Source organism: Rousettus aegyptiacus, unplaced genomic scaffold (genome assembly GCF_014176215.1).
Source record: "Rousettus aegyptiacus isolate mRouAeg1 unplaced genomic scaffold, mRouAeg1.p scaffold_m13_p_6, whole genome shotgun sequence".
Lineage (NCBI taxonomy): Eukaryota > Metazoa > Chordata > Mammalia > Chiroptera > Pteropodidae > Rousettus > Rousettus aegyptiacus.
The window spans coordinates 108904822-108926565 of NW_023416309.1; positions in this window are offsets into that span (position 1 = coordinate 108904822).

Consider the following 21744-nt stretch of genomic DNA (forward strand, 5'->3'; position numbering starts at 1 on the left):
CCCTCCCCCACTGAATCCCAAATGGAACCAGGCAGAATATTTTTCAAGCTGAATTAATTCATGGACCTGTGAAACCAGCAACCCTGCTTGCCATTCCCATTAAATTGGGGGATTTAAAAACTCAAAAATAGTAGATTAGACAGATTGACTTTGCATACTGTTACTACAATGAAATAAAACAGGCCCCGCTATGAATTAATCACCTCGATGCAGCCTGTGATAGTTTAAGAATCGAGGCAAGATTTTGAAAAACGTTAAGACTCGATCTGAATCCACTAGAGATTGCTAACGGCTTTTGTAGCTAATACCTTCAACGCCCCTCTCCAAAAGCGAATGCACGCACACCGAAAACTCGGAAGCACGGTTGTGTCTTTATTGCTGCCTTGATCTTCTTGCAAGACGAAGATTCCTGTTACTCTTGGGAGGCTGTTCTCCTTAACTTCTCAGCATGGCTCCCCAGAGAGAAGACTAGAATGCAGGCGATACCCTCTCCTCCCCAAACTGCAGGCATGTGCTTTGTGGCCTGCCCAGTGTCGATTTCATCCTGAGATCTTAGACCCGAGCCCCCCCCCCCCGGTGGTTGTCCAATAATCCTGGAAACAAGACACCAAAATGACAAAAGTGACTAAAATTTACACAAGCATAGTCCCAGGAAAACTAAGTCATTCAGAACTCCGCCTAAAAAAGATAAGACACAGGATTAAATAATAGCAGTGTGTGTGTAGGAGTAACCATTAACATTAATTTATTTTCATCAAAAATCAAATGAGAAAAAAACGATGCCACAGCATTAAGAGAGAGAGTATACCGGAGGCACCGAGTCTGCGGTGGTAGCCTATGACCCCAGCAACGGGACCCGTGGCGCTGAATTCAGCTAACCCTAAAAAAAAAAAAAGAATGGAAAATCATATATACCACCAATAGTGCACACGAGAGTACAAGGATTATTGAGGGAAAAGAAATGAGAAAAGAACCAGTTAGACAAAAAGCGTGACAGGCTGGGTAACGAAGGAGAGCTGGGCACGTTCAAAAGCCCCAAACGAGCAGCTGGTGGAGAAGACGTGGACTTGATTGAGCATTAATTGCAGGAAAGGGTCTATAAAATGCGGTCGAAAATTATTAAGCCCCCAGTGTTAGGCCAACATTATGCCATCCACCCCCCCCCCCTTTCCAAGGCAGGTGTATTATTCCTGGTCCCCAGCATTAAAGTAAATCATTGCTTTTCCATATATTCTGAATATTACATTTCATTATTAATTTTTTTTTTACTGCCCTGTTTCTCAAGGTTTTGTAGCTTAATAGGCACTATTACGTATAAAGTTATCATGGGTTCCATATTGGGAGAAGGAATGTTAGGAAAAGAATATCCCATCAAAATTCCCTCTCCATCCTTAAATCCTAGATGAACTTTCTCTACATACATTTCCGGAAACCGCTCTGGGGTCAAAATATATTTCCGGTGATGGACACAGATAAATCTCTCTCCGCCCACTGATATTGGGATGCTCCCCTAGATTTAAGACATTCCTCAAGCCACCGAATCATTGAGAGAAACCCAAGCTTACTTACTTGAAGCCCAAAACTTTCTTCTGGAAGCCACCAAATTATGTTACTTATTCGAAACAAAAGATAGAGTGGGTTCGCCCCGAATTCCAGAACCCGTAGATGGGTTGAGAAAAATTAAGCAATCCATAGCATGTCCAAGATGCACACCGTGAGACCCACTCTCCATATGTTGGCCGATCGCTCAGGAAAGAACCCTCACGCCAGATAGGACATGGCTGCCGCCCCCGTCCCGACGTTCCCTGATTCGGGAGGCGACCCTTCCAGTTTTTTCCCACTCCTCCCTCCAACGTTCTGCATCGTTTTCTTCTTTGATTCAGAGAAAACAAAAGGAGAGGCCGTCGGAGCGCGCGACTCGTGGCCCTTTCGTTACTGTGCTTTTTAGCGTGCGGAGTGGCCAACGGAGGAAAAGCTCAGAGCAGCGCCGGGTTGTGGCACGGTCAGGGTCCGTAGTGACCCCGGCGGGGCACTTGTCCCGAATGCCAGCTACCTGCCGAGCACAGAGAATGGGCCGCGATCTGCTGGTTCGGTATTTCCCAGCCCCGCCCCCACCCGCCACCCCATCCATTGTATATTCGTAATCACTCCCTCCCAAGAAAACTTTTTGGACCTTTATTTTTCTAATCACCTCCCCCCTCTATGAAATCTTAGTGTCACAGATAGACTATATATCCATTGGTATGCCGTACATATATCTGTGCTTTATACATTAAAAAAAAAAAAAAAAAGTGAGGTGTTTTTTTTTTTCTTCCTTTGCCCAGAAAGAACCAGTTTCTGCCCCCTTGGTAGGGCTGGCACTCCTGCCGAGAACACAAGTGCCGGTCCTCGTGAGCCCTTTAGGCCCTGGGAGTTCCGCTGTGCGCACACGGCAAATTTTTTTTTCCTTTATAGGGCAGGGCTTCTCCGCTTCCAAACTGTTGCTATTTGGGCCAAATAGCAGCCTCTTTGCTGTCGAGGCTGTCCTGTGCACTGTGGCATGTTTATAGCATCCCTGACCTCTAGACCTCCCCCCCCACCCCCACCCCGGCTGAGGACCTCATGCCCCAGGAGTGAGGGGCCCAGCACTGAACGAGGCAGGCTGGGTTCCCGCCTGTTCCGACCCCAAAAGATTAATCCTCACAGCTCTTGGTCGCTTTACCTCTCAAAGAAAATACAGTAATAACATCCAGGGTCCTCCCTGACTTTATTATCCTGTGGCAAGTGATTTCCGTGTGTTTTTATTGTCGTAGACGTGGGCTACTTAGAATAGCTCTTTTTTCCCCCCTTATAGGTTTGAACTGAAATCACCTACACAATGAATTGCATTTTAAAACGAAAGCGTTTATTGGTAATCTTCCCAAATCGGTCTGTGAATGATCTTATCCAGGGAGAGTTATACAAATATCATCTCCTTGCAGATTACAATCCTGAGCAAGCAGCGGGGGGTCTTGTAGGGAGCAGGGCAGAGCAGCCCGCAGAATCCGGCATCCACCAAATGTCACGCTTTATGAGTATAAAGCCGTCAAAGAGCATCATAAAATCATGCTGACCCTCATTAAAGGTTTTAACATTTTATAAAAGGCATCTCTCTTTCTCACTCTCTTTCTCTCCCTCCCCCCCCCCCCCCGCCCCACACATGATGTTGATAATGAAGAAGGTGTTGGTCCAGGTAAGGAAGTAATATAGAGAAAATAGCCTTAGAAATTTGGAGTGATGGGAGTAGCGTCTGCTCACAGGCCCGTCAGACAGGTTACGTGGGAGCTCTTAAAATGTCCTAACCATTCTGCTACTGCCAAGTCCCATTTGCCCAAGGTCACTGAAATAGTCTCTGTTCAGGACTCAGAAGCAAACTCAGTGTGTCTCTTAAGTGAGAAGACGATTTGAGGTCAGCTTTGTACCGTTTAGTTTGCCTCAGCCTTGGAGATGATGTGATACCTTAATGAACAAGGGGTGAGAGTTGAGTAGATCCCTTTCTTTATGACCTGAAGTAGCAAAGTCTACCTGAGTGTGGAGTTGACTTGGTGAGAGGGTCGCAAACCGGGTCTAGGACACATTTGCTTCTTGGGGGTCTGAGGCACCCCTCTAGTGTGTTCCCATCGTGAAACCATCATCTGAGAGTATTGGGGACTCATTGGCCTTGGAAACCCATAAATGGCTGGAGAAGTACCTGGAAGGTCAGGTGAGTCCTTAGTGTTTTAAGCGAATGACCTGTGTTCCTCGGATCATTGTCACTCCTAGAGCACACCAAAGAGCTACCCAGGAAGAGGTCATTGCTTTCTTTTCTGTGTGGATAAAGGAAATTAGCCTTCTCCCCCACCCCTTCTTGCCTCTCTAATGAAAGTGAGCCAGATGGCCAAAGCATCTTGAAAGGAGAGGGGATTTTAAGTTCTTAGAATTTACAACTTTATTTCCCATTCTGAGGTTGGCTCAGCGTCTAGGAAACTTAGAAATATTATCTGATGACTTGTTCCCAAGCAAAGCTGGTGCCAGAACTCATTGAAGGAATTGGGGGACCCCCCTCAGTGCCATATTGCCATAGCCACCAGACTTCCATCTTCCGGTCCAGGGGACCCAGGTATACATACCTTATGTTGGCAAATTCGCCCAGTGCCCGTGGGTTAGCTAAGCGCCTGCGGTGGTCACATCTGGAGAACATTGCCAGAAAGCCTAAATGCTTATTATCCTATTTGGGAATCTTCTTACTCTCTGGCCAAAAGTTAGACTAACTGGCTGAAGAACCAGGAACTTCTCCCAAAGAGGCATCCAGAGGGAAAGCCAAATAGCTCATAAAATCTTAGCCCAGTCTGTAAAACAGTGAAAGAGACACTTAGCGTAGAGTGTTGTTTGCTTGGTTCTTGTTATTTTATGAGGTCTCAATAAGTGTCCTGGGGCTGCTGTAAAAAAAGATTTCTTTTTAGTGGTTTGCTAGGCCAGACCCCCCACCCACCCTCACACACACCCCTTATTCCCACCTCCTCACCACACTTCCCCTCCTTTTGTTTGGTCTACAAAAGTTTTTCCATGTCCTATGTTAGTACTGTCAACTGGCTTTTTTTTTTTTTTTTTTTATTTGCTCACAATGCTTCTTTTCCCTCAAAGGTAATGTTTGGTGTTGACTGGGCTTGTCATAGTTCACAGTGCAAGCTCATCAAGGCCCTTTGTTTAGATTTCTGTTAGAAGGTGGAGTATGCTGGTAACGCCTCATCATCCCGGGAGGAGGAGGCCGTGACATGATTCTTCTAGCTTCCAGTAGTGTTGAGATAGACCTCAGTTGTCAGCCTCCTGTAGGAAGAAAGATGCCTGCCCCAAAGCGGCGCCTCCACCCAGGGCCGCTCACACCCAGTGGCTGATCCGTGTGAGGCATGAGCCCAGGACATCAGTGAAAGCCTGCCTCTGATTCAGCTAACAGAGCATCGGCATCACTGGGTGGTTATTTCTCTAGTCCTTGAATGTGTGAAATAGATACACTTGGAATTTGGCTTGATTTGCACGATGGCATATGGGGTAAGAGCTATTAAGAAGGTCCTAATTACCACCCCCCACCACCACCACCCACACACACACACACACATACAAGATAGAGAATCAAGTCAATATTTCCTCTTGAAAAGGACGGCAGAACTAATGCCACCTTAAAGACGTAACGCATGAAGTCGCGCACCTGTAAACCACAGGCCAGTCTGGTGTGCTCCCTGAGAACGGCCTGTGAGCTAAGAATGGTGTCGTACTTTTAAATGGTTACAGAAGTACCTACATAATAGCTTCAACTTCTCCACTTGACACCTAAAGCCTAACATAGTTACTGTCTAGCCCTTCACAGAAAAAGTTTGCCAACCTCTGCATTACAAGACAGTGTTCATCATATCCCTGTGTATTTAGGAATCTGGCTCCTGCAGAAAAAAAAGCCGACAAATCCTGGTGGTTGACAGTGAGCCACTGAGGACTCAACCCAGTAGCAGGCCAACGTGGCAGAGCCAGGAAACAGGGTCCTGTAGATTTCGCGTGGTCTCTGTTCTGGGGAATGGTTCTCTTCCTGCCTTATCAGAAAAGAAGGTTAGAAAACAGTTGGCTTGTCTTGGAAGGGACCACAAAATACCTTCGCGGTTTTGCCCCAGGCCTGGGCTGACTCTCTCACTCTGTCGTAACATAGTCAGAAGAGACACGGACCATCGAGACAGCCCACAGCACCGCGCTGGCCTTGTCCACTGTGTCAATGACACTGTGCTCACCAGACCAGATGAGCAAGGCATGACCAGCATCTTGGAGGCCGCAATAAGATACGTGCGCCCCAAAGCATGGTTGACAAATCCTGCCAAGGTACAGGAGTCTGCCAGTAGGGTTTTAGGGTCTGAGCAGGGAAGCATTTTAGCACAGAGGTCAAAAGAACCGCCCTTTGCTGTTCTCTGCCAAGCAGTATAGATGCTCAGAAATTGGGCGTTAATGCGATTAAGACACTGACGGTAAGCATAATGTTTGGAGTTTGGAAGACCCGGCCCAAACTGCTGTCAACCTGCCCATGACTTTAAGTCATTTACTTTGTTATGCATGAGGCAATACGATGCCTCAATTTGGAATATTGCGCTCAATCAGAATGTTGGCTCGGCCCCCCTTAGTGGTTGTGAAACCCTGAGCATGTTATTTCATATCTCTCTGGAGTTTGCATATTATCCCCTGTAGTGATCACTTCAGATTAGATGATATCTAAAATATCTTCCATCTTGAATACTCCATCCCCAGGCAGTGTATGATGATGGCTCCCAGTCACATGTGGCTGTTTAAACTTACAGTTAAATGGATTAAAGCAAATCAAATTAAAAGTTCAATACCCCAGTTACACTAGTCACATTTCAAGTGTTCAGTAGTCACATGTGGCCTGTGGCAATCATATCGGACAGCACGGATAAAGAACATTCCGTCACCACAGAAAGTTCCATTGACAGGGCTGCTTTATTAGTCTCTTTAGGTCCACTGTACAAACACACACACACACACACACACACGCATATACAAGTATACATTTTGAAAAGCTAACAAAGTTACTCAGCCATTCATGAGGGCTAGGAGACGTATACGTATTATCTCGCTTAATTTCGTCACATCATTATTATTACGGTTACACCATTTATAGATAAGGGATTTATTTAGTCTGTTAACGTCATTCAGAGCCTCGCCGCAGTCATTCAGCCAGGACGGGGTGGAGTGGAGAGAGACCCACGGCCTTCTCGAGTCCCCTTCCTTGCAGCTGGATGGTGACGGCCATGACAGCAGGACTTCTTCTGTATTCCAGCACGAGACTCTCAGGGGCTCGAGGAGCTAGTAACGGGCTGGCAGGCCCCTGGAAGCAGAGACTTGCCCAGGTTTTAGTTCTCAGGGCGTTGTGTTGGAAATAAAGAGAACATTGCCTGGAAATGCTTCCTTCTCTCTTGGCTTTCAAGTCGATTATTTTTTTTTTTGCCTCCAGCTGACATTTTTGACCACTTCGTTCATGTCCCTCCCTAATCTCCACACATATCCTCCTTTGTTAATACTCTTCCCCCCCGCCCCCCCCCCCCCCCGTACTTCAGTCTGAAAATAGCATAGCTGTCCGGATGCTGTATTTCTTCCTTAAATTCATAGTAACCTAGATGTCTGGATGCCGTGCTATTCTGGACAACGGCATAGCATAGGCAGTAGTCGGAAATAGCATAGATGTCTGGTTCCTGGGTTATGCCATTAATTTCATAATAATTACAATAATATTCTACTTTCATTGCACATGCTGCTTTTCAAGTAGATGTAAGTGTGCGTGTTTGCGTGTGAAAGAAAACCGCCTCACTTCTCGAGTTGGACGTTCAGGAGAAGTCCTTGAGGTGGGCAAGTTGAGAACTGAATTTTATGTTTTGGAAGGAAAAGGGGGATTCCCAGGTGAGAGTTGTGAAATCTAAACAATTGAAGTTCCACTGACTTTGAATATTTGTTTTAGGTGAAACAGCGCTGCACATTTCTAAGGGCCGGTGGTGTCGCTTAAAGGCATCCTGGCTCGGAACCGGAAGACAGGTTTCCATAGCAACTCTGCCATTCGTAGCTGCGGGGCCGCGGCAGACAGTTAAACGAGGGTCTTGTTCACCTCCTCCGAAAATGTAACCATGGTAACACTGGCCTTTCCTGCTCGAGTGGATGCTGCAAGGTACAAACCAGGTTCCCCCTTTGAGACCAAGGAAATTCTTTCCCAGGTGTAGGACGTGTTAGTCTGTCTCCAGGATTTACCTTCAGCCCAAAGGAGTCACCTTGCCCAAGAGCAGCCTACATCCCAAGACTGATGTGTCTGTTTTGCAAAGGCCCAGTGTCCTTATCCCGATTTAGGGGTCATCCAGCTCCAGAGCCTCCCGGGGGATCAGCCAATACCCCTGTGGTAACTACACTCCAGTTCGGTCTCTCCTTCCGCCCAGTCTGCCTGCTTCCCTCACTCCTTTATGATAGTGTCTTCAGGAACCCTCCCAGTCGATCACCTGTAAGCAGATCTCCCAGCTCAGAGGCACCTGGAAGTCACCTCGATCCTTGGTACATATAAGAGTTTTGTTGCTTCCCTCCCATCCCACAAACATTAAGCCAAACATACTATTAAAAATATCTCTAGTGCGTTTTCACATTGAAACACTTTGTTAACGATATACACCAACCGGGAGAAAATTTCTAAGGCGTAATTCCTTATCTGCCCATGGCATAACCATAATCTGGGCAGAACCGTTGGGATATTTAATACCGTGGCCATTTTAGTAGGTCTAAGGTCAGAGTCAACACGACGCGACCTGCTGTTAGAATTTTAAAACAACGTCATCAGGAAAAGTTTTCATTAACATTACCGAAGACACCTCACGCTCCCCGCTTTCCCCTTCACGAAGTCTTCCTAACCTCACGGTCAAAGCGGATCGTTTTGTCCCTGCTGCTTCTGAGTCATTTTGTGAAGGGTGGGCACAGTTATTTGTGTTTGTGGCTCTCTTCCCCGCCGAGACGACATAGTTTTCATGTTTTCTCCCCGCGGTTTCTACCGCACTGCTTCGCATGGAGTGAGCTGCTCGTCGACGTGGGCGGTTGCGTTTGTTGTCGTTTGTATGGACACATAGGGCCAATCTTTCTCCATTTTCTCTGAAAACTGTAGGAAAGAGGAAGAAGTCTTTAAACAGAAGCCTGTGAGATTTAGGTGTGATATCAAACATGTTTTCATAACCGCAAAGCTTGTTTTCTATTAAAAGTGGCCACTAGCATTCATATATTTATGGTTAATTGCTTCTTGACAAGGTCAAGACCACTCAATGAGCAAAGAATAGTCTCTTCAACGAATGGTGCTGGGACAAGTGGATTCCATATGCAAAAATATAAAGCCGGACCCCTACCTCATACCGTATACAAAACTTAAAAAGGATTCGTGACCTAACTATAAGAGCTAAAACCATAAAATTCCCAGAAGAAAGCATGGGATTAAATCTTCATGACCTTGGATTTGGCAATGGATTCTTAGATATGATACTAAAAGCAAGAGCAACAAAAGAAAAAACAGACGAACTAGATTTCGTCACATTAAAAACATCTGTGCATTAAAGGACACTGTCAAAAAAAAAAAAAAAAAACTCTACAAGAATGGGAGAAAGTATTTGCAAATCATATATCTGATAAGGGTCCAAGTATTCAGAATATATAAACAGCTCTTACAGATCAACAACAAAAAGACAAACAACTCAATTTAAAAGTGGTCAAAAGACTTCAATAAACATTTAAAAATATATATATATACAGATAGCCAAAAAGCAAATGAAACAATGCTCAGCATCATTTGTCATTAGAGAAATGCAAATCAAAACCACAATGAGATACCACTTCACACCCACTAGGAAGGCAATAGTTTAAAAATAATAATAATAATAATAATAATAACAACAACAACAACAACATATCAGCGAAGATGTGGAGAAATTAAAACTCTTTGCACTGCTCATGGGCATGTAAAATAATTCAGCCACTGTGGAAAATAGTTTGGCGGTTCCTAAATAGCCAAACACAGAATTACTACCTAACCCTACAATTTCACCCCTAGGTTATACCCAAAAGAACCGAAAGCAGGAACTCAAGCATGTACACGTACATACATGTCACGACAGCAGTCTTCATAATAGCCAAAAGGTATAAAGAACGAATGAATAGATAAACAAATTGCAGTATGTACAGACAATGGAATATTATTCAGTTATGAAAAAGGATTAAGTACTGATATACATGCTAGATATGTGTGAACTTCCAAAACATGCTAAACGGAAGAAGGCGGATACAAAAGGTCACATATTGTATGATTCTATATACACTAAACTTCCAGAATAGGTAGAGCCCCTGAGAGAGCATGCAGAGTGATGGTTTCCGGTGGGGGGGGGGTGGGGGACTGGAGGGCGTAGAATAGCCGTTCGGTGGGTTTTATTTTGGAGCTATGGAAATCTTTTGGAACCAGATAGAAGTGGTGGTTGCACAACATTGTGAATGTAATAAATGCTCTTTTAACATGGTAATTTTATGCTATGTGAATTTAACCTCAATAAATATAATTTTGTTAATGTTTAAATAGCTTTTAAGGGGGTTTTAAAATGTCTCATACGTAAGCCTCTAGAACTTTATAGGATTGACTAAACATTGTTGATCTTAAGTCAAGGAAATAGGTCGTTTACCCTTTCGGGTCCCTTTTAAGTTGGCAGATAGCCGACATCAGTATTATTCACCCAAACCTTCTTCTCTTCTCTGTTGGGGTACACGAAGGATGACACTTCCCTGGGGTCTCCTTTAACTCAGGAGGGCCCTGTGACCAGTTCTGGCCCGTAAGCCATGAAGGGAAGCACATGTGTGATTTCGAGTGCTAAGAGATGGCCCGTGTTCTCGCCTCTTCCAAGGTACCAGGGCAGACAAAGCACAGGGCAACACCGAGGTGTCACCGCATGGAAACCGTCTGGAATGCGGAGCTTTCCATGGAAGACGGCCGTCCCGTACAGTAGCCAGACTAGCAGTAAACTCTGAAAATCCAAGAAACTGACTCTCACTGTGTCAAACCACTGAAATGTTGGCAGGACATAGTAAGGGAGGAGAAACCCTGCAGATTCTTCCCCGGAGCGATTCGTAGATGTCTATGCCACTCTGGAGAACTCTCTGCGAAGTTACAGTGCAAATCCCGTCCCCTCTGCCTTCTCCCCAGTGGGCTCTTTGTCCTCAGAGCATGTCTCAGAAATCGTCTCACTGCACAGTACAGGGAAGAAATATCTGGGCGAGGTAAATGACACCTCTTTTTAAAATATAAGCCTTGCTTTAATTGTTATCTCTTTAAGAATATTTCAGAGTCACGTGGGTGAGATGATGAGATACTCACCTTTAAGGGCCGTAGAGATTTCCTTTGCCTGAGATTGAATCTGCTTCTATTTGCCACTCTTTGGAAGGCTAATACCATGAAGTCCTTCATCTCTAAAAAAACTGCCATGGAACACTGTTAATTTATCTGGAGGATCCAGAAGCGAAAGTTTATTGAATTATCTCAGAATTTAAACTGGAGTCAGATGACCCAGGTTCAAAGGCCAGCTCTTCTAACTTGTCCATGTATGATCTCGATGCCTCTGTTTCATCATCTGTGAAATAGGAATACTTATTCTTCCTTAATAGTGTTTAGGATGAAGGGATACATGTGTCAAAGGTTTTTAATGATTCTCAGCACACAGTATGTCCTACATAAGACTTTGCTAGCTTTGCTAAGGAGCTACTCAAACACACCCTAAGCCTGAAGGCCGTGGTGGTGAGGACCAGCTTCCAAGTAATGCTCAAGTTTAAATCCTACCTCAGCCTCTCGCCAGCTGTGAGGTCTCAGCTAGTCAAATTCCCCGCGACCTAAATGTTAGTATTAAGGGAATGGAATCTTGGGATAGTTGTTTGCTGTAGAACCAAACTTAAATAAATTAATAAGTATATCTTCATCTACAAGTAATGGAAAACCCAGATTTAACTGGCTTAAATAAAAAGAAAATGTGTTTATTTATTTATTTTTTTTAGCTATAAATATAGAGATAGAGAAGGTTCCAGGCAAGATACAATGTGTGGCTCAGTGATGTCAATAAGGATTCAGATTTTTTTAAAAAATGCGTTTGGCTTTTCACACGTACCACTGCTGATGCCTAAGACTGTTGGGCTCGGGATTGCTTCAAGTGGCTTCATGTTCCTTTGCTCGGGTCTGGAATGAGAAAGAAGAACCTCCGTCCAAGCCATGAAACCTAGGTTTTTCCAGTCAGCCTACCTGAGTTAAGTCGGGTCATACTATATTAGAGACATACACTAAAAATTATTTGTCGTTTATATGAAATTCACATTTAACTAGACATCTCATGTTTTATCTGACAAGTCTAGTCCTAATTGACTTAGACTAATCCAAATTGTCACCTAGAGGGAGGTAGGGAGAACCCAGGAACGAAATCAGGTTGCATGTTTGTCTCAACTTTCAAAAGGAAGGCTGACAATTCAGATATCAGGTCTGCTACACCAGACGTCAGGTAGGCGGTTTTGGAAGAAAAAATCCAGGAGGAGTGTCTTTATCCAACAAACAATGCCAAGGCTTAAACCCTAGACTAGTAAGTATTATAATTCGATAGTAAATATTTATTTACTATCTTCCATCAACAAGACACTGTTGAAGATTCTGGAGGCCTATTGAGTCTCCACTTCCAAGATGCTTCCAAAATAACAGGAAGAATTAAGCGAAGCACCAAATTTGAGGGGCGCCATGAGGAATCCAGGGCTCTCCTGGAAGAGCTGGCCTTGCAAACAGGCGTTAGGGTAGTAGACAAGAAGCGGCATGATACGGAAGTGGGAGATGAGGGCTAGAAGAGAAATTTCAATCCATATCAGAAATATCACGTTATCCCGTTAGAAGTACAGTAAAGAAGACTTCCGGCCAGTGGCGTAGCCTGATCAAAGTTGCATTTTGACACAAGTCAATCTGACTGCAAGGTGCCAGGTGAATTGGAGGGGAGTGGGGGAGGGGCAGAGGGAGCCCCTCTCTGGACGGATCTAGAGCCGCGCTGTCTGACCTAGCGCCCCCTGTCGGTAAAGGCTGCTTTACTCTCTTACAATGAAATTCATGGAGAAAATAACCTGCCTACAAGCATAATTCCAGAAAAATAACTGTAATGCCCTAACTGTAACATAAAGAAGAAATGAGGCGATTGTCTCATAATAAAATGTATGTCGTTCTAGTCCAGGGGTCATTAAACTCCCAAAGATAGCTGTCCATCTGTTTTTATATGGGCCATAGGGCTAGATATATTTTTATTTTTAAAGAGTCGTTTTAAAAATAATTATTTAAGTTCCCGCATCATACCGTTTATGCCTTCCTGGCTCTCAAAATGTATTTACTCTCTGGCTCTTTACAGGAAATAGTTGCCAACCCCGATTTTCGGGGACGACTATGTAATTTGCATAACCGAGTGCAAAGTGGAAATCAGACTCGGAATGAAAACGATTAAGAATGTCAAGACGGCGATAACAGAGCCGCCATCAGAGAGCGGGGCCCAGCTGCCGGTCCTCGTCCGTCACTACGCGGATGCTGCAGACAGAGTGGACTCGGAAGGCGCGTGCCTGTGACCCGTGCCGCCGGGCACGCGCGGGGCCGGGCACAGCGCGCCGCCCGCGGCAGCAGCTCCGGCAAAGTCGTGTCTCCAACAGCGTGAGCAGCAGGATAGGGCTTCCGGTCTCGACGGAACTGGCCGACGGCTCTTGGGAAACTCTCGAAGGTGTGAAGCTTGATCTTCCTTTAAGTTGCAAGAACGTTGCGTTTCTGCCACTCCTCGTGGAATGCGAAGACATAAAGAACTGTATTTAGGAGTGAGACGGAATCGGCTTCTCGGCCGAGATCGTTATTAGCAGGTTTCATGTGCATGTGCGGCCAGCTATTTGAAGGTTGGCGTGGGACTCAGCACGTTACAGAACGAGCGCCGTCACCGACCCCTGGGCACTTGGTGCCACCGGCATCTCTGTACCCCCCAACCTTACCCCCCCTCCTGTAACACCCCAGACTGCCCATGGCCATTTCCCGCCACCCTTTAGGGGGTGGCCTTACCGTGATTCTAGAGGATCTAATGATAATTAGCTGTTGGGCTGTGGGGTGAGTGTCTCAGAAGTGGAAGTTTTGGTGCTTGCGTATTGGCCGCTGCAGCCCTTTGAAGCGTCTCAAATCAGAGGTGCTGAAGTTACCTCATTTTCTCTTCGAAGCATCTCTTTCCGTAGGTAGGACAAACGCTAATTACATCGGCTCCTTAGACCAATGCAGAGTTAACTCTTCTCTGTATTTTTTTATTTTACATTTTACAGAGTGCAGATTCAGCATGAAGGATATGGTATTATTCGACCCATTTAAATATTCTTATTAAAAATGTATGTTCGTTTTGGAGTTCATTATTAGCACCCGTGACATGTCAGACACATAGTTTGGGAATATAGCAAAGAACAGTCTGAGACCTAGAAAGAGCAGGCGACCTGCCCAGCAGTCCATGACATGTGGATGGTAGAGCCAAGAGTGGAATTCAGCTTTTACGATTCTTAATTCTGTATTCACTGCATTTTCTCCCTTTCACGGGACAAACACGTTCACCCAGAACATGCTTTGAGTGGAAAGCGTTTCAACTCACAACTTAGAATAAGGAGAACACCATCAAGATGGTGACACCCAGTTCTCTTCCGGTCTTAAAAAGGCTCTCAGTTGGCACCCTCTGTGATTGAGAGAGAGAGAGAGGGAGAGTAGTTCGCAAACAGCTGGCGAGAACTAAATGCCAGTTAATTCCCATGAAGAGAGTATTCATATCTATACTTAGGTAGAGCCCGTGGAAAACACAGGAATGAGACATTGGAGTATTTTAAAAGATTATTATTGTTGAACCAGGCCCAGAACCCCACTACAGAGCATATAGATCTGGAACTTGGCAACACCCAAAATTAATGGTATCGTCATAAAGTTTATATATAACATACATATAACTTCTTAAGCCATGCACCAGGCAGGAGGCTCGTATGGGGTAACCGCCTCGGCCCACCCATAAATAATCCATGTTAATATCCTAAGAGAGGTCACGGACTAGAGTAACGTGCTGACATCTGGCTACTCCTGGCAGGATAGCCCGTATGGTCCAAACAGATGGCCTTTCATTAGTGGCGGGTTGTCCCGGCAGAGGGCAGCTTGGGCAGGAGTCGCTGTTCGGATCAGCCACCTCACTCCTGGCTCCTAGAAGTCTTGGCATGCCGTCAGAAGTACAAGTGTGGTTACTGCCAATAGGCTTGAAGTCACCAGGTGGCTGCCATCAGCCTTGGAGGGAGTCTCAGCAAAGACGCTGTGGCGCAGATAGGCTGGGGAAACGTGGGAGATGGATGAGGATGGAGAAAATTCTGTGGAATAAACTTGCTTTTCCTGGAATCTTTGGGTTTTGGAGCCACAGTTGCTGCCTATTCCTCTCGAACTCAATGCACTCTGGACCCTCTCAGCAGTGGGAAGAGACGGGAACCAGGGAGTGAAGGTTTAGACTTGTTTCTTCCTACGTATGCATTAAACGGCAGAGGAAGATGCCCATAGGTCATTATGAAGAACCAAGCTGCCCAAAGATCGCGTGTTCTCTTGCCCAGATATAAAACAGTCAGGCTTCTGTTTCAGACACAGAGAGAAAATGACTTACCGTGTCCAAAATGGAACAGAGCAGCCAGCTACACTGTCTTCCGTTCGCCAAGCCCCGAAAGTCCTGAGAACACATGGGCCCCGAGTGAGGCAGGCGTCTCTTCTGAACCGAAGGAAATAAAGTCGAGTAAAAAGTAAAGTGAGATAAGATTACATGAAAAAATAAAATAACACGTTCCTGTGGTACCTGATCCTAAGCTGGGATGTTTGAGAACGAGGCACATTATGTGCCTTCGAAGCGAGGTCAGCAGTGGTGAGGACCAGAGCGGAGCCCTGCTATCCACGTGGATCCACTTGTGGTCATGTGAGCACTTAGCCAACTTCTGGCTGGGGTTTTCCAATGATGGCCGTAGAGTTTGCTTTTTAGTATATGATGGTAGCGGGAATCACACTTAGCCAACTCAGCTGTCTTTAAACAGAGTAGGAACAAAAGAATAGTATGATAATCCTACGTGTCATCCTAACTTCAAGTAGATACCTTCATTCACTTGTATGGTCCGTCAATAAGTCGCTTGACAAGTTTCACAAATAACAAGTTTCATAGGTCAAGGTTTGCTCTGATACAGTTTCCAAGACATAAGACTTGACATTATTTGCTCCATTATACAGAAATCCTCAAAGGCCGAGAAGAATATTTATACCCTTGATTTGGGGAATAGTACATTGCTTGGATGTGAGAGCTATCTTCCTTTAGCATGAAGCATAGTGTACAAAGACCTAATCATAGAGAGGAGGCCTTCTTCCATGTCAGATAAGGTGACCTTGAGGAAGTCTGAGAGAACAGGGTCAAATCTCCCTAATCACTGGAAGCTTCGTAAAAGTCATGAGTCCCTTGGAAAGTATATAGATCATAAGAAGAATCTGATAAATAGAATGGAATGGAATGGAATGGAACGATATAAAATAAAATAAAATATAAATAAAATAAATAACATAAATAAAATAAAAAATAAAATAAAATGTTTTTCTTACACATAGATGGAATATCTACAGTCAATACAGTATTACATGGGCTAAAAATACTGAGGAGAGGAAATAGCTCAATGACTCAAATGTGAATTCCATAGATTTAAGTTGAAAGTTATCTGTGTCAAAAGTTGTAATGATAAGGCGAAGGTCCAGAATATTCATGATTGCCTTAGTGCTTTCATTATTCTCTATCATTGGAATGAACTGAAAAAACACCTAGAGATCCCGATGTGAGTTTGACTCAGTCAATTTATTGGCCATGTGACCACGCAAGTCTTGCTCTGGGAAGTATGAATATGTTTTACTTGTTTGTTCGTTTAATTGGTGTTTAGCGTATGCCTCCTGTATTTTGGGTACCGTTTTAGGTGTTAGAAATATTGCAGTGAACAACACCAAAAGACAAAACTCCCACTTTCGTGGATTTTACATTCTGGCTAGGGAGCTAGATAACAAATATGTTAATAAGCAAAAAACATGCAGGTGCTGGTTAAAAGGCGGACTACACAGGGAAAAGGGATAGAGAGGGACTGGGATGGCAGAGTGCCACTTTAGATGGTTGGGAGAGCAAGATCTGTCTCCAGTAAATTAAATTCGAGTAAACGCTGGAGGAATGGTGCGAGTCACAAGGGTCCCTGGGAGCAGAATATTCCAGGCAGAAGGAAGAGCAAATGCAAAGCCCTGGATGCTCGATGTGCATGAAGAAATTCTAGGAGGGCAGCAGGACGGCAAGCCGGTGTCCAAGGGCATGGAAATGGGGTCCGCATGCAGGGGGGGACAGGGCGCACGGGGCCTCGCACACATTTTTCCCTTTGTGATATTCAAGTGAAAGACTACGTCCACGTCTTTGCAACCTGCAAAGCTCTGACACTACGAACACAGCTGACGTGACTCGAATGCTCGCTGTGTGCCCGGTCCTGTAGGAAGGGCTTGTCTGGAGTCACATTTGCTCTTGACGACCGTAAGACATAGGCACTGTCATTCTCCCCTTTTACAAGTCAGGAAACCTAGGCTCAAAGGTCAAAAGACTGCTCAGCGTTGCCCCGCAGATAAGTGCTGGAGATTGCAAAGCAAACACAAATAAACCACAAGGGGTTAAAAGGCTCACCCTGGTGCTGGAACCCCCTGCTGTGTGGCAAAATCCCATCAGCCTTCGCCTTGGCCCCGCTTTCCTTAGCCAAAGAAGCGAGGCAGGGGGAAACCAAGGGACAAGCCTTTGGGAAGAGCCGCCTCTCCCTCCGTTCATCAGGCTTCTACACCGCCCATTCTGAAGCAGCCGTAGCTCTTCCCCGGCCCCTGGGTTTATGTTTCCGTTGATGCTGAGAGTCATGCCGAGTGCTGGGAACTCCTCTGTATTCTTCTCCCCCCGTGGTTAGAAGTGGAGGAGAGTCTGGACGACGCTGCCAAGGACCACACCTCTTTGTCAGGAACATGTAATTAAAAGAGAAAGAAAAAGGGGGAAAAAACGAGCAAAGACCTAGCCACCCCCATTTTTCTTCAACACGTGTTCGTGGGCGCGCGCACATGCAGACCAGCAGACGTCCATCACTCGGCTCCCTGGGATTCCGATGAAAACATTTTCCACCTGGCACAGTGAGGCACGAAACACCCCTCAAACCCAACCTGAGACTTGGACCGTCAGTGGAGATATTTTTAAAACCATGACACAGAGGCGTGTGACACACTTGGTTTTCTCAGTGGGTGGGTAGAGTGTTATTTCATGTTGTTCTTGTCACTCGGCCCAACATTCTAAGTGTGCACTTTATTGCCACGCGGAGAAGGCGCTGCGGCCCGGCCCGGCACAGTGTGTTCCCGGCGAGCGGACGGCAGCCCGGACGGGCGGGGAAGGGGCAGCGGGAAGTTGCGGGGAGCACCGGCGACCCTCCTGGGTGCTCCCTCGCGCCTCGGCTTCACGCTCAGCAGTGCGTGGCGTCCCGTTGCCGGGTTTTGAACCTCTGTACCCAGTGGTTGCTGACCTGGGGACAATTCTAGATATTCAGATACGTAGTGATACCTAATTAATTCCTTAAGCGACTATTGTTTTCATTGTTTTTCTTCTTTTTTTCTTTTTCCTAAAGGTTTTTTTTTTTTTTCCCCTCGACACCACACATAAAAATATCACACGTAGAATGTATGGTAGAGTCAGGACTAAATGTTCTCGCCATTTACATGCAAAGGTACCACTCTGGGGCTCTCACTGTTTCTTTGGGGCAGGTGGGACAGCAGTGTACCAAGAGGTGAGGGGCAGTGATTGTATCCGCCCTGGGCATGGGCAAGAAAAAGGAAAATCGAAGGGAGAGAATTTAAAAACAATCGATGAAGCGATTAACAGTTGGTCTGCTTTTTATTGGCACCTTTCCCTGGCAGTTCTGCGCGATTTCAGAGATAAAAGGCTCCTCGCGTCTGAGAGGCCCACGCCAGCCCTCACACCCGCCACGCTTTGGTGGGCTGCTAAGTGTAATATGGGTAGAAGACGGGTTTGGGGGAGAATGCTTTATTTCAGTGGAAAATCAGGGCCCTCTGCATGGAGTTCATCTTATTTCTCACTAAGTGGACTCAGTACTTATTTTTCCGTTGGTAGCGACCTTATCTTACCTGCCCATGCGAATAGGAATGCCAGCGTTGGTACCGTCTGAGGAATGAGCAGGGAGAAACGCCCGCGGCAGGGGGACGAAGTGGGAAGGTTAAAAAGCGGATCTCTGCGATGCTTCGCTCGTCCTCAGCTCCCACATTTCATCCACTGACAGGCCGCGGTAGGCGCATGCGCGAGGCTGAGGCCAGGCACCAGCACTCCTGGTTCAGGACAGAGGTCTGCGAACCACGGCCCACAAGCCAAGTCCGGCCCCGCCCTGTTCATAGTGTTGTTGGAACAGAGACGTGTCATGAACTTATATATGGACTGTGGCCGGATTAGCACGACAACGACCGCAGGATCCGAGCTGTGACAGAGACCCCGTGGCCTGCAAAACCTAAAATATCCAGTACCCAGCCAGTCTTAGTCAATTCGAGTTGGGTGGCGCAAACAACACACATGTATTCACATGGTCTGGAGGCCGGGAAGTCCAAGGTCAGGGTCCTGGCGTGGGTGGGCTCCTGGTGAAGAACCTGCGGGGAAGGTGGAGACATGGGCCCAGAAGGGGAAGGGGGTAGGCGACCCGCTTGTAGGTGGATGAGGCAGTTCTCTTCTGCCCACTGCTGTTTTTCTCAGTGAACGAAAGATGAGGTCGGCTGAGAACGAGGGGTCAGTGTGAGGAGAGGGGAGACGTGAGCTGGCGGCTTTGGAGCCAGGGTTGCGAATGGACCAGGGAAATGCAGAGGGCCCTCGTGAGGCGTGTGGGCAGAGTTAACACGCGACCGGACATCTCGGCTTTGTTTCTCGCCAGTCGTGTTCAGGTTCTCGGCTGCAGGCTCCGAGTCGGTGGAGAGCCGGGTTTAAGAAGAGTCAGTCGGCTGGAGGGAGAGATGGAAGCTGAGAGTTTCTGCAAGGCGGGGGCTGAAGCCATGGAAGAAAAGGAAGGAAGGCGACGGAAGAGGAAGGAGTGGCCCCGAAGGAGGAGTCAGCGGGTGAAGTTCTCACCCAAAAATTGCCGAGTCAGGGCCATAGGAGAGAATGATCTGGAACACAGCAGGTAGTGGTTAGAGAGTGGCATCCTTGAAAGCGAGAGTTGGGAGGAAGAGTAGTTGCTGAATGGCCGAGCGTGACCGTGGGAGGGAGTGACCGAGGAGGAGCAGAGGGCAAGGTCATCGGAAGAGAACAGACCAAAGACCTGAGACACCTGAGCAGTGAAAGGCCTGCCACGTGATTCCTGAAACAACTGAAGGTTACAATGGGCGCGCTTGGCGTTGGAGGCAAAAGCGAGCCAGGTGCACAGTCTGCCGTAGATGAGGGGGGCGTCCGAGGGGGGCAGTGCTTAGCCCACCAAGGGAGGAGACAGTTGATGGCATATGGTCTAATGCAATGAAGCTGGTGTAGATGAATGAATAAAGGATGGAGAAATGGTCTGGAGGATAGAATGTGGAGCAAGCAAGACACACAGCCACCTTCCAGGTCCTGTGTCCATGGGAAGAAAAGGAGGATACGGGCATTTTGATAGCAAGAGACTCTGAGTTCAAGGTCACAGTGGAAGGATTTCGAGGGGCTTTCTCTGTGTTCAAAGTTCTCCTTTTGATAAGGACATCGGCCATTGGATTAGTGCCCACCTGACTGCCCTCAGCTTAACTTGATTAAGTCTGCAAAGACCTTATTTCCACAAAAGGTCACATTCTGAGAGGCTGAGGATTAGGACTTGACTTTCCATATCTTTTTTGGGAAACCAATCCAACCCATAACAAGGTCTACGGTCTGAGTGATGGCGGATGTTCTCATAGACTAGGACTTTCTATGGCGGACTGCAGTGGAATGCATGCCGGAAAGATTCTCGCTGGTTTCTTGGGTGGAGAGCCAGCCTTCTCGTGGGGCTGCTCTCTGAGAGAGTTTGTAGGACAGGGTTAGTGGTGTAATGACAGCGCCGCAGTGGTCTCGCAGAGGACATGACAATTCGAGGACTAGGCAACGCTCTACGGGCCTTCGTTACGGACAGTGTGGGTAGGGTGGCGGCGGGCAGTGGACCTTCGGGCTCTTCTCCTCGACCCCTTTGCTCTCTATCCCTCAGCCATGCCGGTCTATGTCTGCTTCAAAAAAGACCTAGGGTATCCCGGTCCTGACGTTCCCCAGGGCTGCTCTGTCAGAGAGCTCATCTCAGAAGTCACCTGCTCAGAGAGGCCTGCCCTGGCCTCTGTGTCTAAGGCACCGTCACCTCTTTTTCTGTTTTCTTCATCATTTTTTGAAAAGTACCATTTTCATGTTCGTTCATTTCGTTCGATGTTAGTCTCTCCGGCCAGTCTGTAAGTTTCATAAAACAAGAATATCGTCCCCCCTTCGTTCATCAGTGACTCATCGCCGTTGAGAACGATGCTTTAGGGGTGTGTCGGCGCTAAATAATGACAAAAGCAGCAAGAACGAGAAAGAGCAAAAGTAATGAAACTCTTTGACTGGTGAGTGAGTGTAGGCATACACAAAGCTAAGTCATTCAACCTCCCTCAACCTCATTCGCAAAGACTTTGACCCGGGTTTTGTCTTTACGATCCCTCCCAATCTTCAGGTGCCAGTTGTATAACACCTTGACGCAACCTGAGCGCCCCACGGGAACGTTAATGCTCAAGGTACGTGCTCAGACCTCAAGGCCAGGGAGGAAAGGTCCTACATGACACCTTGACAAAAATCTCTTATCAGGTCAAGATAAGCGATCTAGTTTGAGCAAAGACTGGTTTTAGTAACACCTTTCCTTCCACTTCACGTTAATCCTTTAAGCTGCAGCTAGACTACCTGCCTGAAAGGTAAGGCTAGGGGACAAGACGGTCCCACAGGTGAGGTCTGCTGACTCAGCCACCATCTTGGACCTTTGGATGAGTTCCATGTGGCTTTGATTTTTCTTCTAGACCATAAGCGGGGCTTCCTGAACTATGGAAGGAGTCTCCTCCCAGGA